This window comes from Convolutriloba macropyga, chromosome 5, assembly GCF_964194025.1.
Source record: "Convolutriloba macropyga chromosome 5, txConMacr16.3, whole genome shotgun sequence".
In the NCBI taxonomy this organism is placed as follows: domain Eukaryota; kingdom Metazoa; phylum Xenacoelomorpha; order Acoela; family Convolutidae; genus Convolutriloba; species Convolutriloba macropyga.
The window spans coordinates 13,224,324-13,245,822 of record NC_134472.1 but is presented as its reverse complement, the minus strand read 5'-3'; the positions used below and the strand labels follow the sequence as shown (position 1 = coordinate 13,245,822).

Here is a 21,499-nt window from a genome sequence, read left to right as displayed (position 1 = left end):
TTTTTTCGTGAAAAACCTGTGTCGAAGCCAGTAAAGTCATAACGAATTCTTTAAACCATTAGATTTTGTGATACCAGTCGTTTTTGGCACCTTTTTTTGACAACAATAAAGTCTTATTTGGCCTGTAGTTAATGAGACTAAGTAACAAACAGACAGAAAAGGAACCAAATTAAGAAATTATTGTTTTTTTTTTTTAATTTTGGAAAACAATTGTTTTCAAAGTCATGAAAGCCATCAGCTATCTACTAATATCAGAATATCGGCTCATCTATTCTTCCATGAAAGCCAATGAGACGGGGTACTTGTACAGGATATTTCATACAACTAAAAAGACAAAGTAAAAACGACAATTGAAAACAAATTGAAAAAGTTCAAATGAATTCTTCGAGAAAGTAGTGTCGAAGACGTTAAAACCGAAATCTAAATATTTATGGATTTGAATATTATCAATGGTGCCTTATTTTGAACGCCAATAATATGATATATGAACTTTCATAAACGTGATAGTGCGACAAAAATGGAAGACATGAAAAATGGGCAAAAAGCTAAAAATAAAGAAATGTACAATCTAGTGTTATCAAAGCCAGAAAACCAAAACTTGAGGCGTAAAACCTCAATAAACTTTGAATTCGAATTCAGTAGAAAGAATAAGCATTCTTTAATTACTGACACTAAGCTACAATTTGACAAAGTAAGAAAAAAATGGAGGCAAATTCAATAAGCCATTTTTTTTTAAAAAATAATATTTTTTTAAAAGTCAAAACGAACATAAGCTTTAAAGTAACAAATTAGATACATTAATTTGGAGCTAATTAGGAAGCCAATTGGATCTATCACTGGTAAGCTTTGATTTGAAACGTTCTGTGATCAAATTTTCTGTGATCGTTTGAAACGTTCAATGAACCTAAAAAATATCAAATTTTCTTTATAAAAAAGACCGACTGATTACAATCCAAATTTTTTTTGGATTGTAACAGTCCAAAAATGGTCCAAAACCAGCCCTGCTAATGCTGTTTGTCCATTCAGAAGACCTATCTTTTCGAATGTCATAGACTTAGATATTTTGTTAGTTAAAAATCAAAAATGAATGATGCGTTTTTGATAATCAACGATTAAAGTTAGCAAAAAACGGCAAAGTTTTAATTACAGAGCACCCTCAACGGAATTTGAAGTAGAAATTGCCCCCTTTGGAATCTACAAAGATTGTGTTAGTTGTTTTTGGGTGTGCACTTCCTGCAATTGTAATCAAATTGGACTGAAGAAACTTATTTCGTGCTGTTATTGATGAAAAAGTCTGGATTTTGAAATATTTAGCCAGATTTTTTGACAAAGAAACTAAATAGAAATAGCCGAAAATATTCTTTGTCCTTAAAAATAAAATCAACAGGAGTTTCTTACAAAAATTTGAACAAATTTTAGCAAAATTGGCGAAAATTTTCTGTCAAAATTCCGAAAAATGTGAATAAAATGAACGGAATTCACTCTATTTCCTCAAAAGTTTAAACCTCGATAACTCCTTGTAAAAAACGAAAATAAAAAAAATCTTTGTATTTCCATATTCTACGCTGGACAAGCTTTTTAATGATACCAGTCTCAACTCTCTACGATGAATATATCGATCGGCCAAAATTGACTGAACAAAAAAAAAACCCATTTGAGTATATAGATCCTCCCCCCTTCAAGAGGGGTCGGAACAAAAAGATTGAATTCTTTTCTTACCTTTTTTATTTGTATCATTTATTGAGAGAAGGGATCATTGACTGTTATATTGTTGAAATAATCTGATACAGTATAGTAAAATACAAAAAGATTGAAATTTTAATACAAATGTTTTTAGTTTTTCGAAATTTCCGAGAAAATTATTTTCAATTCTCTGTTTTTTGAAATTGTTTATCAAACGGATTTTATGCAGACTTTGAGCTTGCCCAAAATCTAAAAAAATAGATGTAAAATAGATTTTGAAACTTCTCATATGAAAAACGAAGATTTTTCTTGAACAAAGTAGGAAAATTTCATTTCTTCTTCAGTTAACATAAAATTTATTCAAAATTCCTTTTCCTTTATGTGATAGAATTGTGATAAAAACTTATACTGATCGGCATCTCTGATCACTTTGAGGCTTGAGAATTTATATGCTTCAGAATTGAGCGAAAATCGAGTACTTCTTAAAAATCTTATTGCTCTTTTTAAAAAAACTTCTTATAGCACTTACGGTTTTCTATAAATTTATTAGATTTGTTAGATAATTGCGTCTATTCGAACAAATAAAACAAATAGGTGCTAAAAGTTTTTAAATGGCACGGGAAACTCAACCAGTTTGCCCTGAGATTGACATAAACCTCCACTTTGCTTTATGGCCTATGCAACTGAGAACGTCTCCCTTACCCACCTCAAAGTGTGTTTCAATACTGGGCGGGCATGAATGCAACTCCAATTGAATCAGAACCTAACTTACTAGAATTGTCGTGAAGTGAGTTTCAATAAACACAAATATTATTCGGGAAATATTGGTCTGTGAGCTAAGCTCAAGTTTACCCGTATCGAAACATGATACCTTGCGCTCGTTCGTGGAATGTTTAATTAAATTGGCACGCAAATATTTGAGATTGAGTAATTTAGATACCACACATAGTAAGCTCACTCGCATCAAAAATTGAGCCCAAAAATTTTGTTCAATAAAAAATTAATAACGAACGAGTACTCTCATGACCCAAATTTTAAGGGAATAGAGTCTGAAATCTTTAACATTTACCAACGTACTCAACCAATCGGACCGAAACCTAGCTAGCTGGAAATGCTTTGAAATAAGATGCGGGAAGTGGCCCAGATGAACTTCTGTGCATTTAGTGGTTGAGCCAATATTGCTCTGTGAGCACAGAGCAAGTTGACCCAAAACGATACATTTTAGTCTGTGCTCGTTCGCAAAGTTTTGACCATGGAATATAGATCAACTTACAGATGGCAAGAGAGGCTGTTTTACTAGTTGATACCTTGTACAGAAGCCATTTCACTGTGATTTTTACCCTGACTCCCTTCAGGTTGAAACGTTTCAACTATCTGAATATGAAAATTCTGTGAAAATGCGAAAAAAACTTGCTGAACGGCGAACGGCTACAAAGTAGCCCAGAACACTTGAAATACACTCCAGTCGGCCCAATTTGGGCCAAATAGACCCCAGGGTTACTATCTTGCTGTTTGGTATGCCCCTTGGCATGATTGTTTTTAGGAACCTGAGAAAGTAGCCAAAAAAATAAATGCGAATATCGTGATAGGTTACGAAATTTTTCTGGAAATCAAAACTTTCACTCAAATTTGTTTCAAAAGTTAGTTTAAGCTCGGAAATCACTTGCCAAAGTGAAATTCAAGCCTAATATGACTATTACAATTGATATTTTAATGATTCAGAACTTGTTGTTGTTGAAAAACTTGCTTTTTGTACGTGCCCAGTACTGGTTTGCACTTGGAGCTCGGTACGAGATACCAATTTTGTCCTGCTTGCATAATGGATGAATTTGAAAACAGACCAATGAAATTTTTGCTAACCGATATTTCAAGTTTGATATTTTTTTGATGAAGTGAAGGCCAGTAATAAATAATGAGTTATGTATTCCTATAACTAAGGCGAAGCGAAAGCTTTAAAAAACTGTTGTTTTTGAAACTTACAACCACAAAGTGAATTGATCTGTAGATTCAGAGAAAGAATTTCTAGCCAGCAATTGTTCAAAGCACTTTTATACATTTTCTGCTAGGTTCAATCTCATTGACTACGATATAGACATTATAATCGAAATTCAGAGTAAACCTAAATAATTTTCAGAACGAGTAGAGCTCAGAACTCCGGCATTGCTTTTGGGTCGAGCTAAAAAATAGCTAAAATGAAAACTTGGACAGAACTGAACTCCAACTTGAAAAATGTTCGAGTTCAGCTAATTTCGAGTTATTTATGAAAGCAGTCAATACAGGGTCTGTTTTTTCACTGGCGGGAAATGTGCATGGACATGTAATGCCGAAGAATTACATGCTTTTTAAAAAGTAAAAAGTATTTAATTAGTAAAATTAACAGAAATTATCACTGATGTGTGTTCGAACATATTGTGCCAGCCTCGCAGATCCCAACTAGATGACCAAAACTTGAAAATATCAGTTTTGTTTATACCTAGACGCATATCGGCATAAAATATTTTTTCAAGGAAAATACCCTTTAAGACATCATAAGGCTAATCGGCCATTATATAATAGATTTAAATGACACTTGCTATCGTAGAAATGCTACCATAAACAGTTTGATTTGATGAGAAAACATTTTTAGAAGTACGCGATCTTTGAACTAAAAACTGTTTCTGATCACAAACCAAATGTGAGATAAATGAGCTTAATTTTATGAAAATTCTTATCAGTCAGTATCAATCATCTTAAACCAAAAACAGCGTCATAGAAAGATTTTCTGGACGACTTGACAATATATACAGGCCATCAACTTAATTGACAAAAGAAGATATTCTAATTGCATATTCGAAGGAATCACAAATTGTAGAAATCGAATAATAATTATTTCAAATTAGGCAGCAACTAGCAAATTCTTAGTGTAGTTATTTCTCAAAAAATGAAACTCTGAAAGAAAAAGATGAAAATTTGTTGAGAATGACGTAAATTGTAAATGTATCACAAACCCCTAAAACTTTTCGCATAACCTTCTATTTTCCTACTTAATATCGTCTTTTACAATTCATTCAAATATCAACTTGTTTAGTTTCCTTTATGGTGCATGAGGCACAATAAAATTAAAAGTACCTGGTTCGAGACAGGATGTCTAAATTACAAGAACTTACAAGTTTCTTACGTAGGATGGTTAACTTGTAAGAACTTACAAGTCAGATCTCTAACTTGTAAGAACTTACAAGTCTGATTGGTATCTTGTCAGTTTCTTCCAAACTTCAACATAAGGGTAGAAATAGTGATTTTTTGTATTTACATTTTCAAATCTTACTAAGTCATTGATTCGTGTAATAAAATCATCAAGAAGACCTGACTATTTGGATCATTTCCGTTTGTGCCCCCAGCTTAGTGAGTGCATTATATTTGCATCCCCCGACGCACGTGCCATATTTTTATTTAATGATTTATTGTGTACGGGCATGTGTTCTGTAATTGGGGGCGCATAAGGTGCGGGGAAAATACGGAAAATATCCGACTATAAATGCATAAAACTTGCGTGTGTGTGTTCGTGTGTGTGTATGCGTGTGTATGTGTGTGTAGGTGTGTGTGTGTGTGTGTGTGTGTGTGTGCGTGCGTGTGTGTGTGTGTGTGTGTGTGTACGTGTGGTGTGTGTCTATGAACAGAAAATTTCTGTTAAAGAACTCTACGAGGACGCACATGGACCCAAAGGAGCTCTCAAAGAAACCTTCTTCAACTTCGACAACGACAAGAAAAATTGAAATAATCAAGAATGTTGAAGATCAAGAAATGAATCAAGAAATTTTGAAGAAATGAAGATCAAGTTGAAAGTTTTTAAAAAAGGAAGATTGAATATAAAGATTTTTGTTTTGATGCTCAAGATTAATTTTTTTCTGATGTTTTATTTTTTTTTTGGCCAAATGTGTCGATGCAAAAGTATGTGTACATTCATGTTCAAAATCCTCATGTTCTTCCCGATTTTAGTCAAGAAACAGGAATAACTTGTAAGAGCCTTATAAGATCAAATAGTAAACATCTATGAATTTATAAGTTTAATGGTTGACTGTTGGGTTGTAAAAACTTGTAATGTTTAGTTAGTAAACTTTTAGTTTAGTTAGTAAGAACTTATAAGTTCGTTGGTAAACTTACACGAACTTGTAAGTTAAACTTATATGGCAATGCAAAAACTTATATGAACTTGTAAGATATTTGCAAGTTCTTACAAAATAACGAGCCAGTTTCGAACCGGGTACGAAGTGCAATTTTTGCGAAATGTAGAGATTATTAATCTTTGATACTAATTTCAAAAAGTTCAGGAAACACTGATTGCTAGCCTGCCGTCTGTGTTTAAAAAGATATCATTGTTTTTTATTCATAGCTTTCTAAATGACAATTTGCAAACTGGAAAAGACTGCCGGCATATAAAAAATGAATCCTGGAAAAAAAACTACAGATTTTATTTGAAACTGAGCCAAGAGTCAACCTCGAAACCTGACATCATTTAATTTATTTTCTAATTGATGCTGAAAAGATAATGGAAATTTGGCTGACATAAATTTAAAATATTGATAATCCTTTTTTGTATTGGTTTTGTAAACATGCATTAACTAAAAAAGTTAAAATTTATCACGTAACTTAAACTCAAAAGTCAAATTGCAATAGCTGTTTTCCTTAGTAGCACAAAATACTGTTGTATTTTGCCCAAGAGAGTAACCGTGAGCAATCCAGTCAAATGTTTTGAAATTTTCAGCTCGAATTTAAATTTAATTTTAATTAGTTGTTCCTTCCCCCAGTTTAGTGGGGAGGGAGGAGCTATATAATCAAATGTTTTTTTTCAGTCAATTTTGGCCGATCGATATATTCACCGGAGAGAGTTGTGAGTGCTGTCATTAGTGAGCACGTACCTCCTAAAATATGGAACCAAAGAGATTTTATTTTGAATTTCGTTGTTTACCAGGAGTTATCGAGGTTTAAAGTTTAGTGAAAATTTGACAGTTTTCATTCTATTTTTCTATAATTTTCGGCAAAATTTGGCTCAATTTCGCTGATACAATAAAAAATATGTCGAAATTTTTGATGATAGAGTGTTATTGTTTTCATTAAAGAGAGAAGAGCGTTGCTGAATTGTTTGATTGCACTTTTTCCTGGCTAAAATTTTTGACACCAATTTCAAAATTCGAACTATTATCATCAAAATTGGCAAAAAATTTGCTTTTTCTGGTCCACTTTGTATAAGACTGCCCAAAGTAGAGACCTTTTAACCTATTACATAATCTCCGTAAACTCCAAAAGAGAGCTTATTGACTGTCGGTGCCCTCTCGGAGTTAATTTTTGCCGTTTTTTGCAAAATTAAACCAAAAATTATACAAAAAAGCATCATTGTTTTTTTCTTGTTTTTGAAATGATTTTATTGTTAAGTGATCCCATTCACAAACATTTGGAACAATTGGTTGCTTTTTTCGGCCAAAATCTTTGGTAGCTTTGATCTCATTGTGGATTCTTACAATCAGAAATTTTTTAGTTTTTATTTGGGCGCTGCCTTTACTTTTCAAAGTATATTGCCTTTATTGTTTTTCTAAGTTAATTAACTACAAACTTCCCAATTCGCGACTCAATTGATAACAGTCCTCAACTATGTGAAACGTAGATATGACTTGTTTTCAGAGAAAACCTAATGGTTTTGATTGCTTTGACGAAGAATTTCAGTAAACTTTAACTGAGTTCGTGTGGTTTGCTTTCGTTTGCTTTTCTTTTTGCAGTCCGATTTTTGTTTCTAACCAATCAAAAATCAAAATGGCTTTGGCAGGAGATTTAATTGAACCTATGCAATGCATTTGGAGCTATCTAATGTCTCTTTTGACATTGAATTTAATTGTTTTAAAAAAATTTCACTGACTTTTTGAACTTGTCGTTTTTTTAATCTGATGTCTGTCAACTACCTGTATTCTCAGTAAATACAAGTAAAGTGTTTTTCAAAAGAAAAAAATTAACGTTTTTGTTGGTTATTTAGATAACGCCTTCTTTGTTCAAGTACTACGAGTTTTCAAACAATATTTTAGTGATTTTTGTGCATAATTGAACATTTTCGCAGTTATTTTTGTTTTTGTGGTTAATTGTCACACCACTTGAAAATAAAATCAACAAAACGCTTAATGTGCGCATTTCAACACTTTTTTTGGATCTTTAACTATATGATTTTGAGGTCTTTGACACTATTCTATTGCAAAATTTATTTGTTTTTTTTTTCTTTGTCCTGTACTTGTTGTTATTGTTTATTGACGTATGCCATATATTGTGAAATAAAAGGTCTCAATGGCCCAATATAGACATATAAATGAGCTCAATGACTGATGTCGCTATATAGCTAATGTTTTTTTGCTTTTAAATTATTTTCCTTCAAAAAACTAAAAAAAATCTAAAAAAGTTTGTCAACGTTTCGGTTCTTGTTCTAATTATCGTCAGTATTTCGTGTTTTACAGTCTCGTAGCTTTCTCTTTAAATTATCTTTCCAATTGAGAGATCTCTAAAATTTTTCCTTAGCCGAACGATAATTTCTCTTTTTGCTTAACGTTTTGTCTTTAAGGCTTAATTAAATTTTTTAAGAAAAAAATTTTGCGATTTCTAGAAACTTTCCATGTTTTTGGTTCGTTTTGTTGTCATTTTGAGATAGACTTTTCTTGAAAACAGTTCATGATGTTCAATGGATATGAAAGTGAAGATTTTTTGGCGCGGTTAATAAATCATAAGTTCAATGGCTTCAACGCAGTGGTTTCGTAAAATGTGTTTTTGAAGTTTTTTAGTTCCGCTTGGATTTATTGTTATTTTGTAGTCTTATGACTTTGTCTCCATAAAAACAGGCGGAAATCATTTTCTGAGACATTGCTCAAGAAATTATATTGTTTTTTATTGGAGAGTTTATATTTTTTATTAATTTTGAAAACATTTGTCTTATAAAAGACAATGCATTTTTGAGCTTTGCCAACTTTTTTTCTGTTAATTTATCGTTTAGTTTCTTTGTAGACAAATCAAATCCATCATCTAGTGAACTACAATGTGCACTTCATAACTATTTATTTTTTCGAAAATGGTTTTTGTTCTTGGTACTACGAGTTATTATAAAAAGTTCGTGATTCTGGCAAATTTGCCCATTTTGATTTAGTTTTTTGTGTTGTTTTCACAGTATCACCAAATTTGTGTCTAATATTGGCATTTAAGAATAGTGAAAATTTACAATCTTTTTGTTTTTAGTGAACAGTTTTTTTATTTGGCTGGAACTACGTTTTCGTGCAATTTTTTGGAGCTCTTTCGCTCTTTTCTAGTGAACTTGTTATCAATTCGCATTGAGTAAAAGTTTATATTTTTTTCTGATGAAATACAAGTTGATTTGAGTTTATTGTAGAATTTATCAGATGTTATTTGGATTAGATAATTTATTGTTTTAAAAAATTGGACTACGAACTTTGGTCGTAAATAATATTTGTAGTGATTGGGGTTTGATCACCGTTCATTTCTGGTAGTCATTTTAATGACAGGTCTCACCGGCATTCTCAGTTGTTTTTTTCCTATAGTGATTTTTTGAACGATATATATTTTTTTAATTCTCTTCCTCACTTTTTAGACAACTAGGTGAAAATGTAGATGAGCGGAGTTGAAATATTATGCGCGAACCTACATTGACGAGCCTCCTTGTTAAAATTAAATTTTAGATGGAATGAATCTTCAATCAGCGAAAGTGAACTTTTGAACAAAGTTTTCAGCCGTTAGCTGCTGTCAGTAGGTTTGCTTTCTTCCTCTGAGCTTATGACAAACGGTTGGAAATCGATAGCCAATCATTTGTTGAAAAATATTAAATATTTTTGAGTAAAGTTCAAAATTTTTTTGCACTTTTTCTTCTAATATTTTTTGCGTCATTTATTGAATGTGCTTTGTTTTTTTGGGTTTTTTTTTGAAAATGTTTTGCTATATTGCTGAGATTGCTAAGAAGTCATTTCTACTCAAAATTCAAGATTTAGAACCTGTTTTCTTTTGTAAAATATTTACTAGCAAGAAAAACTGAAATAAATGAAGATTTTTTCATTGTGATTTTCGATGGAGAAACCAATAATTGAAAAAGTCATTTCAATGTTCAATTCAAATATTCAAACGCTTTCCAATTAGACCACTTTTGTATCTCTCGCAATAATAGTTCAGAGCGTTTTTAGTCTCCGATTCTTTTTTAACACTTTTTCTAAGTCAATGCTTATTTTAAAGTAACAGAAGCATGTTAAGTGTGATGAATAGAACAAATTTTGTCTTTTTTAATGACAAATTTGCTCTTAAAGTTATCATGCTACTAACTAGTTTCAAAAAGAAATTTGGCATTCACACAAAATTTTTATACGTCTGGAAATATAACCTTTTAATCAACTTTCAATGTATTGTTAATCGCCATTTTTTCTGTATTCCGATGAGATGCAAATTTAATCAACAGAAACAACCCTTATTCCAATTTCAGTTGTCTCCAGCTTACAAAGGGTACAGACCTCATGGTGCTTACTTTTTGATTATCTTCACCTCACCTTTTGTTCACTCCAGTTTACCCGCTTGCTAATTTCAGAAGTCTGCCTTTTGATGAGGTCGTTTCAATTACTTTTATGCCTTTGTCCGGGTCATGGTAATTTACTCTATGGCAGGGGACCACACACATGGGACAATAACTTATAATCAACCTACTGCTGTGTTTCATTTTAAATCTATGCGTACAAAAAGTAACGTGAACAAATTCGTCAAATGAAGAATTTTTGCTCTTCGTTGAAGCGTGAAAAATTTGTCTAGGCAGTTTTTTTAGTTGCAGGTTTTAGCATGCGCTCTCCAAAATAACTTAACAGAACAAATTAGCCAAACAAGAAGAAGGTCCTAAAGAAAGGAAAAAAAATTATTTCTGACGACGACTTTTCTTTTTCATCCGTCATAGCGTGAAATATTTTATTTGCAGAATATTGAATGATATATCTGAGTTGGTGATTTAGGAAAAAAAAATTATAGAGAAAACCAACAAATTTCGTGAAAAAATGAAGCGTCTTTACGTAACACAATTTTATGACAATTTCTTTGGACAAGTTAGCTCTTCTTCTTGCGTGATCATTTTGTTTTCAACTGCAAAAGATTGCATGTTCTGCTTGTAAAAAAATTGTGGAAAATGGGGTATATTTTGCATGAACAGATGAAAATTCAAGCGCATATCCGATTTTTGAGAAGGGTAATTCACTATAAATATCTGCTTCGTGAACTTAAAAACGCATTCATTATTAAGGAAATACGACTATGGTTCAAAAAATAAGTCAATATGCGCATGAAGGGGAATTGAAGCGACACGACGCACAAAGAAGTGAATACTTTTTCATTTCTTCTAAAAAGAAAACTACTTACACGTACAATTTCATTGGTATTAACAAAAATATAACAAATACAATCCTACATAAAAAATGTATAAGAATCTGAAGCTACGATTTTGGAAACGATCGGAAATTGGAAACGCAAGTCATCATTAGGTAGGCAATTGAGTAGAAACAAACTTGTTACCAAAATGAGGTTCTCAAATGATTTTAAAAAATTTATTTTTTGTGGGCTGCACCACAAAATTTTCATATTTAATTTTTTTTTTAAAATTGGCTGTGCATCTGAATTTGAAAGACAACACCCATGCTTTGAAACACACAACATTGATTTCAGATCACTGAGCACTCTAGAGGTCGCGGAATTGAAACTCAAGTAAACATCGCTCAAAACCATCCTGCAAGTTAATGCATACCGGGTTTTCAAGTTTTTCACTGCAAGTTTTTCGATTCGCTTGCAAGGTTCTGGAAAGATTTTCAATTCACTTACAAAAAGTCATGCAAGTATTTCAATTCACTTGCAAGGCGTCTTGCAAGTTTTTCTATTCAGCATTTTTTGTTCGACTGCGCGCTAGTTTTTGAGCCTCTGTAGGTTCTTTGACGGCTAGAGACGGTGCATTAATGAGCTCCAAAATAAGCGCACCAGAAACTCTAACCAACACCACAGAAAAAAATGACTGAATTTTAATGCAGGCCAACCACAAAAGTGGCAAACTTAAACGAAATCAAGAATGATGTTTTAATTGGTTGAGTTCTGTACTTTGAGTTTTTTGGAAAAAATTAATAAGAAGAGCGTCTATCAATTTTAACTTTCCAAGTGAGAAGTGTTTATTTTAACAGGAGGTTTTTAATGCAGTTTTTAACGCCATTTTGTAACTGAAAGAGCATGTACATGCAACAAGAAGACGTTATGCACTTCCATGTCGCTTGTTTATAAACGAGATACATTTTGTTGGAAGATTTACAAGTGACAAACTGCACTGGATTTCAGTGACAAACTGCTAAACAATACTACCATAAGAATGATCGTAAGAATCATTGCAACTAAAAATGAAGCTTTAGCTTGAATACTCCCACATAAAACAGGTGCGCTTTAAAATTGAGTAAAAATTTGAGTACTCTGTTGGAAAGTTCGAAACTGATACAACAATTGAGTTAATGACTTTTATGGAATCTTTTGTGTCTTCCACTGTCAAAAAGAGCGTATGTTTTTATGGAAATCTTCTGGGAAACCCAAAAACACTGAATACAACAGCCGGGCTCCCAATTACTAGAGGTATAGATCTGCTGTTTGTTAACTTTGACTGAGAAATCTGGTGAATTTCGGTCTACTGGGCACTGATAATGTAAAGACAAACTTCTCGAAATTGGCCACTGATGCTAATTATTGACTATACTCTCGGTAACTGATATGACTGACGGTAGACAAAACTATTTTTTCCGTAGTAACTTTTACAGCTTTTATCGTTTTTGTTGTCACAATTTGTGTCGCTCTTGTTGCTGTTGTTGGTGCTGCTGTTGATGTTGTTATTTTAGTAGATTCTGATGACCTGTCTGTTGTCCTTCATAATATCATTTTATCTACTGTTGTTGTTTCTTACTTCGAGGATTTCTTTGGAAGCATAACATTTCTCTTCAAATGGTTATTCATCAATATCATTGCCGTTGCATCTGTCCTGGGACCGATAATCTGAACTTTTTTAACTTTTTAATGCAATGAACTTTTTTGATTGTCTGAGATGCTTTTTGGGCAATCAAGATTTTTGGGATGTTCTGATTGCTGAATTACTGTTGTACTTTTATTTTTTATTGGACATCATCAATTGAAGTGGCGACTTAGATTGATTCGGCTGATTGGTTGCACTGCTATTCTGTTAATTTTTGGTTTTGGTTTTGTCAAAAAGTCGGGCTGTCGTTTGTTTTATTTTCAGTTTGATTTTTTCGTTATAATATGACCACTGTTGTGCGCCTCCCCTCTGGCCGAAGCCACAGGTGCTTTGAAAAATTAATGATCAGTATCTTTAAGTTTTTCTTTGTAGCTCACTTGACTGCTGGGTCTCATTTGTTCTGAGACATAAAAACTGACACTGTCTCCTTCGGTCAATGTTAATTAGTTGTTCTGTTGATGTGATATTGGGGTTATTCTGGGTAGACACATATCTGAGGGAGATTCTATTCCCGAGTTATCAGAAGAATTAAGTCGTTAATAAAGTCCACTTCCCTTTAACTTTGGGTATTATCTTTTCGGTTGCTTCGTGTATCTGGCAGATGTCTTTTCGGTGAAGTCGCATACACAGAACTTGTTTTGATTTTTTGTCTTCTGTATCTTTAACGGTGTTGTTCTCTGATCTCTCTAAGTGGTCTTAGTTTAGAATCTTCTTCTTAGTTTAGAATCTTCTTACATTCAAGTAATCTTGCTGTGCGTTCACCTGAAAGTTTCTCAAATGTGATGCTCTCGTTTTTTGTAAGCGTAAAGTTGGAAAGATTCGAAAAGCTGTCTAGACACGCCGTATGTTTCAGCAGATTGTCGAACTTGAGTTTAAGAACGTTATGACCTTCAGTTGGATAATGATCGCCAACGAAATTGACAGTTGCTTACCATTCAACCTCACGTCTCCTGATATGATAGATCAACATCTCTTTGCTCTTGATTGCTTTTGTTGTCATTTGTTTTAATCTACTTGCTGTTTGGAGTTATTCAGTTTTTTTGGGCTGGCCTTATTCTTGCTACTACTTGATTAGTTTGCAGTTTCAAGCAGTCTAATTCAGTTTCTCAGCACAAAAACTGCACTTTCAAAAGCAATGCCCTGTTTCTTTCGGAAAGGAATATTTAGTGTTTCTTGAGAATAAAATAGCTGCACTTTATACTTCTTTTGTCTAATATGCAATTCTATTCATCAAAAAGTTTGCTGCGTAAACGTATCATCGAGTTATTGCTACGTTGGGCATACATGCTCATAAGAGTTTTCTTTTTAATTATTTCGAAAAAAATTCTTTGTTATGTTAATATCTCATGTGATAAAAATTTTATTCAGTTTGATGTTATGATCAATGACGTGATGTGAGTGAAGAAATGGTCTGAGATTTTCTATCTTTACGCTTTTTTGAGGCAGACAGACGTTGCAGCTTGTCAGAGAACGGCAAACAAATTTTCTAGTTAAAATTTGCTTACGAATCTATGTTTTCCTTCTTTTTAAATGCTGCTGTTTATTTTACATGACCTTAAATCGTTTCTGCAGCCAAGGTTAAAAAGTCGAAGTTTCTATTTTATTTAGCAATGCCATCTGAAATAGATATGTTCAACTCCTGTTCCTGAGTTGTTTCTTGCTTTGTCTTTTAAAAAAGTTGCAAATTTTCCGAAGTTACAATATCCAACGTAGATTAACAAAAGGTATACTATATTGCATTCATTTTTATGTATATATGTGTATGTGAATGAAAAATTTTTCACTGCGCAGTAAAATCTTTTTTCTTGATATTAAAGAGGCAAGGACGTAATCTTTTTGTTTATAAATTTTATGGATCTGTTCTGTTTCGTCCCCACCAACATATTGGGCATATACTTTTAACGCCTCCAGGCTTATTTTTCTTACATTGTAGCATTCTATGTAACAACTCAATAATTGTTAGGGGGCTTAAAAACAAAGGCTGCTAGAAACAAAGGATCCAATATGATATTAGCTATATAAATAATTATAGGTAAATAGGTTGTTATAGATAGAGGCCCTATTACATTTGTGTTTTTCCTCATGAGAGTTTGTAACTTAAAATTGGTTGCCTGGAAAGATCATCTTTCTTTGTTCTGTATTGAAACTAATATTCCTTCGTTCTTGATTTTATTTAGATTGATGTTTTATTTCTGCACCTTCCCGTTCTACTTTCTTTTTTTGAATGTTCGAATGTTTGATCATTGTTTTTGTATTCGTTGATGGCTCGCAGTTCTGGTTTTAAATTAATCGAAGATACAGCAATTTCTTGGATTTTAAATAAAAATCTAGAATTAGATACAGAAATCTGGAATCGAAAAAAAAATCTAAGGTATTCCTTGTTTTTCAGTAAATTTTCAAAGGTTTTTACCTTTTTTTTTAATCTCAGAACCTTTATTTGCGATTCGTTCTTGGGCGATCACCAAGGTTGACTGACTAGCAGGATTGAATTGATAATTTTGAATTTACTAACTTTGGTTTCTGCATGAAATTGATCTGAAAACATATGAACTAAAATTAGAGATCAAATTATGCAAAAATAAAAACTCAAATTAAGAATCAATGAAACTAAAAATAAAGCTGCAGCTTCAACAATGTTACTTATGGGCGACTGCATTATACAAAAATGTTTCTGTAAATCTTGTTCATAAATATTTTGCCTAAATTTTGTAGATAAATTGTTGCTGAAAACTTAACACGCTAATTGCACTCTTCTTTCTATTCAATATCCATCGCTATATGCATTCTGTCAAACATTAATTATTGTAACGTCCACAATTTTGACAATAAAGGTGGTCAAATTTTTCTTTGCGACTCTCTAGCAAATGTTCTCAATTTTGCTGATATTTTAAAATAGTTACTCCATGATTCTGTGGATTTCAAATAAACAAGTTAATTTTTTTCTTTTTTCACATTCTCAGCACTAGTGCATGAATTAGATAATTGAAAGTTATATTTGGTTTTTCCTCCTTTTATTTGAATCAAACGCCTATCGTTGATCCAATCGATTCTTGTTTTTTTTTTTAAAAAAAATTCTAATATGTTCTGCCATCTTTTTCAAAAAACAATTTTATTCGCTTAAAATGTTCAACCACATAATTCGGCTGAAACGCTGATAATCTAGGCAGAAGGATCATCAGATGATCCCCCAATCCCTCTCCACCCCCCCCCCCCCCCAACGAGCAAACTTCATACAGTAGTTTGTCCGGTAGGTCAACTTTTACTGTTCAATTCTCAGGGTATTGCAAGCTCCTGTCATAATTATTCATAAATATAACAGGATCAAAACGAAAATATAATTCAGAGCTTAATTGAAATTCTAATCCCGTGCTTTGTACCCAATTTACCTCCGCACTCTGAGGCAAAATCACGCATGTTTTCTCACGAACAACCGGCAGCGTAATTTCCGTAGTCGAAAACACACTCAACGTGTACTGTTTGGAAAGGGTTAGGGGGTTTATAATTGAATGGAAAATGGAAACAAAGATAGCATTGTAATTCATGGAGAAAAGATATCCTGGGGTTTTACACATGGGGGTGTCTTTGTTATAACCCGAATCTACACAAAAATAATGAATCCATCTTTTAAAAAATCAATGCTTAAGAATTGATTAGACGGAAATTTCCTTAATTTGATTCAAATTATAATGTGTCTGTTACGATAACATTTCGCAAGGCCATCATTTGTAAACAACAGACATATTTGATATAAGAATGAGTTGAAAGAGTTGATGAATCGTCAATAACTAATCAGAGAAACTTGAGATACTGTAATCTTTGTTTTTGTTTTTGACATGAGATACAATGGGGTAGTTTTTTCTGTCTTTCAAAATCAGACAGTTCCTGTCATTGAATAAATGTGATCAAAGGGCTTGAATTTGTGTGTCAAGAATTTTTTTGGTGCATGGTAAGAATAATGCTGTCATTTAAATGATGAATTCCATGCTTATTACATTATCTCCTCTAAAAATCCACACGCATAAAAACACAAAAAGTTATAATTGAACACATAACTGATTCCATGCGTTCAGACTCGATCTTCACTTTCATGTTTCGCGCCACGTTTTTTTTTGATAGGATATCCCAGGGTAGGACATTTTCGAGACTTAAATCTCTTGTCGTTTCGAGACTTAAATCTCTTGTCGAACCACCATAGTTCACTTACACACATAGCTGGGCCTAGAACCCAAATTATTTGGTCTCGAAATGGAATGGCCGCACAATCGAATATGGCCGCAAAATTGTATGATAACAAGTCACACTTTGTGAAATTATTCAATTATGAGCGTGATCGGAAGAATTTTAGAAAAAGGATAATCATAGATTCATTGGTCTGATCAAACGTTGCATCAAATTTTTATCACAGCGTGCGAAACAAGAGAGAGGTTGCCTTCACATACTGTTTAAGAATTGAAGCCCGAATAAAAATACCCAAGACGAGAAAGGATGGTTATCTTACAAGATCTTGCAAGATTCTTGCAAATAACGTTTATCTTGCAAGATCTTGCGAGATTCTTGCAAATAACGCTAATCTTGCAAGATGCAAGATCCGGACGCTTACCTTGCAAGAATCTTACAAGAATCTTGCAAGATAGACGTCCCAAAATTTTAAAGATAAAAGAAGAATTCTAAACCGCAATTAACCAAAGACCATGTTCTCTTATGATTTCAGTCCATTGAAGGGAGCTCTCGGTTCAACGGAAAGTTTTATATCAATGGTCATATTTCTCAACCTCCCAATCCGTTGTAAACTCTTCCTATAGCCAAACGACACTCCCACTGAAGTTTCCACACAGTTTAAAGACAAAAAAATGGGGTCCCAATTTTTTTGCCAGAAAATAATTTTTCTCTCGGGCCTCAACGGAAAGTTTCATATCAAATTTGCTGTCGATAACGTATTTGAAATACTGGTTTCCACAAAAAAATTCAAAGATCACTTTAATGGTTTGTTATTTTAACACCAAGCGTGAATGATGTTTAGAACACTAAAAGTGGTCATAAAAAAGCATCCAGAACGTTTACGTTTCAGCTTATGATATATAATGATTTAATCGACTTTTTTTATCTGTAAACGATAATTCTCTGTGAGTGCATTCGCTTTCGATGTTTAGTATGTTGAAAACATCGCCAAAAACAATTGTCAGTGTTAATCAATCTGAGACTGATAAAAGACATATTTCCTGTTAAAAAGTCAATCAAACGTTTTGACTGGGGATAATATAGCATTTTTCACTGGTTCAAGGTGTACCTGGTGAAAATCGTAAATGGTCACATTTCTCATCCTTCTAATCCTTTCTAAGTTCTTCCTGTAGCCAAACGCCACTCCCACTAAGGTTTGCACACAGTTTAAAAACAAAAAATGGGGTCCAAAATTTTTTTCATTCAATTAATTTTTCTCTCGGGCCTCAACGGACAGTTTCATATCAACCTTGCTGTAGATAACGTATTTGAAATACTCGTTTCCACGAAAATAATTCAATGATCATTTTATTGGTTTGTTCTGTTCACAACAAGCGTGAATGATGTGTTAAGCACTAAAAATTGTCATAAAAAAGCATCCAGAACGTTTCAGCCAATGATATATAATGAATTAATCGAATTTTTTTTATCTGTAAACGATAATTTTCTTTGAGTGCATTCGCTTTCGATCTTTATTATGTTGAAAACAGCACCAAAAACAATTGTCAGTGTTAATTTGAGGCTGATAAAAGACATATTTCCTGTTAAAAAGTCAATCAAACCTTTTGACTGGGGATAATACAGCATTTTTCACTGGTTCCAGTTGTACCTGGCGAAAATCGTGAATGGTCACATTTCTCATCCTTCTAATCCATTCTAAGTTCTTCCTATAGCCAAACAGCAATCCCAATGAGATTTGCACACAGTTTAAAGACAAAAAATGGGGTCCAAAAATTTTTTGCCTCAAATTAATTTTTCTCTCTGGCCTCAACGGAAAGTTTCATGTAAACTTTGCCGTCGATAACGTATTTGACATACTCGTTTCCACAAAAACAATTCAATGATCTTTTTAATGGTTTGTTCTGTTCACACTAAGCGTGAATGATGTCGTAAACACTAAATATGGTCATACAAAAGCATCCAGTACGTTTCAGCTTATGATATATAATGATTTATTCGACGCTTTTTATCTGTAAACGATAATTTTCTTTGAGTGCATTCGCTTTCGATCTTTATTATGTTGAAAACATCACCAAAAACAATTGTCAGTGTTAATTTAAGACTGATAGAAGACATATTTCCTGTTGAAAAGTCAATCAAACGTTTTGACTGGGGATAACATAGCATTTTTCACTGGTTCAAGTTGTACCTGGCGAAAATCGCAAATGGTCACCTTTCTCATCCTTCTAATCCTTTCTAAGTTCTTCCTATAGACAAACGGCACTCCCACTAAGATTTCCCACAGTTTAAAGACAAAAAAATGGGGTCCAAAGTTTTTTTGCCTCAAATTAATTTTTCTCTCGGCCCCAACGGAAAGTTTCATATAATCTTTGCCGTCGATAACGTATTTGACATACTCGTTTCCACAAAAATAACTCAATGATCATTTTAATGGTTTTTTCTGTTAACAACAAGCGCGAATGATGTTTTAAGCACTAAAAATGGTCATACAAAAGCATCCAGTACGTTTCAGCTTATCATATATAATGATTTAATCGACTTTTTTATCTGTTAACAATAATTTTCTTTGAGTGCATTCGCTTTCGATCTTCATTAAGTTAAAAACACCATCAAAAAATTTTCAGTGTCAATTTGAGACTGATAGAAGACATATTTTCTGTTAAAAAGTAAATCAAAAGTTTTGACTGGGGATAACATAGCCTTTTTCACTGGTTCAAGGTGTACCTGGCGAAAATCGTAAATGGTCATATTTCTCATCCTTCTAATCCTTTCTAAGTTCTTCCTATAGCCAAACGGCACTCCCACTGAAATTTGCACACAATTTAAAGACAAAAAATGGGGTCCAAAATTTTTTTGCCTCAAATTAATTTTTCTCTCAGGCCTTAACGGAAAGTTTCATATAAACCTTGCCGTCGATAACGTATTTGACATACTCGTTTCCACAAAAACAATTCAATGATCTTTTTAATGGTTTGTTCTCTTCACACCAAGCGTGAACGGTGTCGAAAGCACTAAAAATGGTCTTACAAAAGCATCCAGTACGTTTCAGCTTATGATATATAATGAGTTAATCGACTTTTTTTTATCTGTAAACGATAATTTTCTTTGAGTGCATTCGCTTTCGATCTTTATTATGTTGAAAACACCGCCAAAAACAATTGTCAGTGTTAACTTGTGTCTGATAGAAGACATATTTTCTGTTGAAAAGTCAATCAAACGTTTTGACTGGGAATAACATAACATTTTTCACTGGTTCAAGGTGTACATGGCGAAAATCGTAAATGGTCACATTTCTCATCCTTCTAATCCTTTCTAAGTTCTTCCTATAGACAAACGGCACTCCCACTGAGATTTCCGACAGTTTAAAGACAAAAAAAGTGGGTCCAAAGTTTTTTTGCCTCAAATTAATTTTTCTCTCGGCCCCAACGGAAAGTTTCATATAAACTTTGCCGTCGATAACGTATTTGACATACTCGTTTCCACAAAAATAACTCAATGATCTTTTTAATGGTTTGTCCTCTTCACACCAAGCGTGAATGGTGTCGAAAGCACTAAAAATGGTCATAAAAAGTATCCAGAACGTTTCAGCTTATGATATATAATGATTTAATCGACTTTTTTTATCTGTAAACGATAATTTTCTTTGAGTGCATTCGCTTTCGATCTTTATTATGTTAAAAACACCGCCAAAAACAATTGTCAGTGTTAACTTGTGTCTGATAGAAGACATATTTTCTGTTGAAAAGTCAATCAAACGTTTTGACTGGGAATAACATAACATTTTTCACTGGTTCAAGGTGTACATGGCGAAAATCGTAAATGGTCACATTTCTCATCCTTCTAATCCTTTCTAAGTTCTTCCTTTAGCCAAACGCACTCCCACTGATATTTGCATACAGTTTAAAGACAAAATATAGGGTCCAAAATTTTTTTGCCTTTAATTAATTTTTCTATCGGGCCTCAACGGAAAGTTTCATATAAACTTTGCCGTCGATAACGTACTTGACATACTCGTTTCCACAAAAATAATTCAATGATCATTAAAAAGGATTATTCTGTTCAACTGAGCGTGAATGATGTCGTAAGCACTAAAAATGGTCATAAAAAGTATCCAGAACATTTCAACTTATGATATATAATGATTTAATCGACTTTTTTTATCTGTAAACGATAATTTTCTTTGAGTGCATTTGCTTCCGATCTTTTTTATTTTGAAAACACCACCTATACAATTGTCAGTGTTATTTTGGGACTGATAGAAGACATATTTCCTGTTGAAAAGTCAATCAAACGTTTTGACTGGGGATAACATAGCATTTTTCACTGGTTCAAGGTGTACATGGCGAAAATCGTAAATGGTCACATTTCTCATCCTTCTAATCCTTTCTAAGTTCTTTCTATAGCCAAACGGCACTCCCACTGAAGTTTGCATACAGTTTAAAGACAAAAAATGGGATCCAAAATTTTTTTGCCTTATATTAATTTTTCTGTCGGGCCTCAACCGAAAGTTTCATATAAACTTTGCCGTCGATAACGTATTTGACATACTCGTTTCCACAAAAATAATTCAATGATCATTAAAATGGATTATTCTGTTCAAGTGAG

General features: G+C 33.0%; 1 protein-coding gene across 1 annotated transcript in view; it reads right to left on the bottom strand.

Annotated features, from left to right (window-relative positions):
* The window catches only part of LOC142339148 (zinc finger homeobox protein 3-like), a 342,404-nt gene extending 330,365 nt beyond the window's left edge, over positions 1–12,039 (bottom strand). The window contains exon 1 of the mRNA XM_075388923.1: positions 12,030–12,039. The gene's annotated coding sequence lies outside the window, so the exon portion shown is untranslated. The remainder of the gene's footprint in view (positions 1–12,029) is intronic.
* Between the last annotated feature and the right edge of the window lie 9,460 nt (positions 12,040–21,499).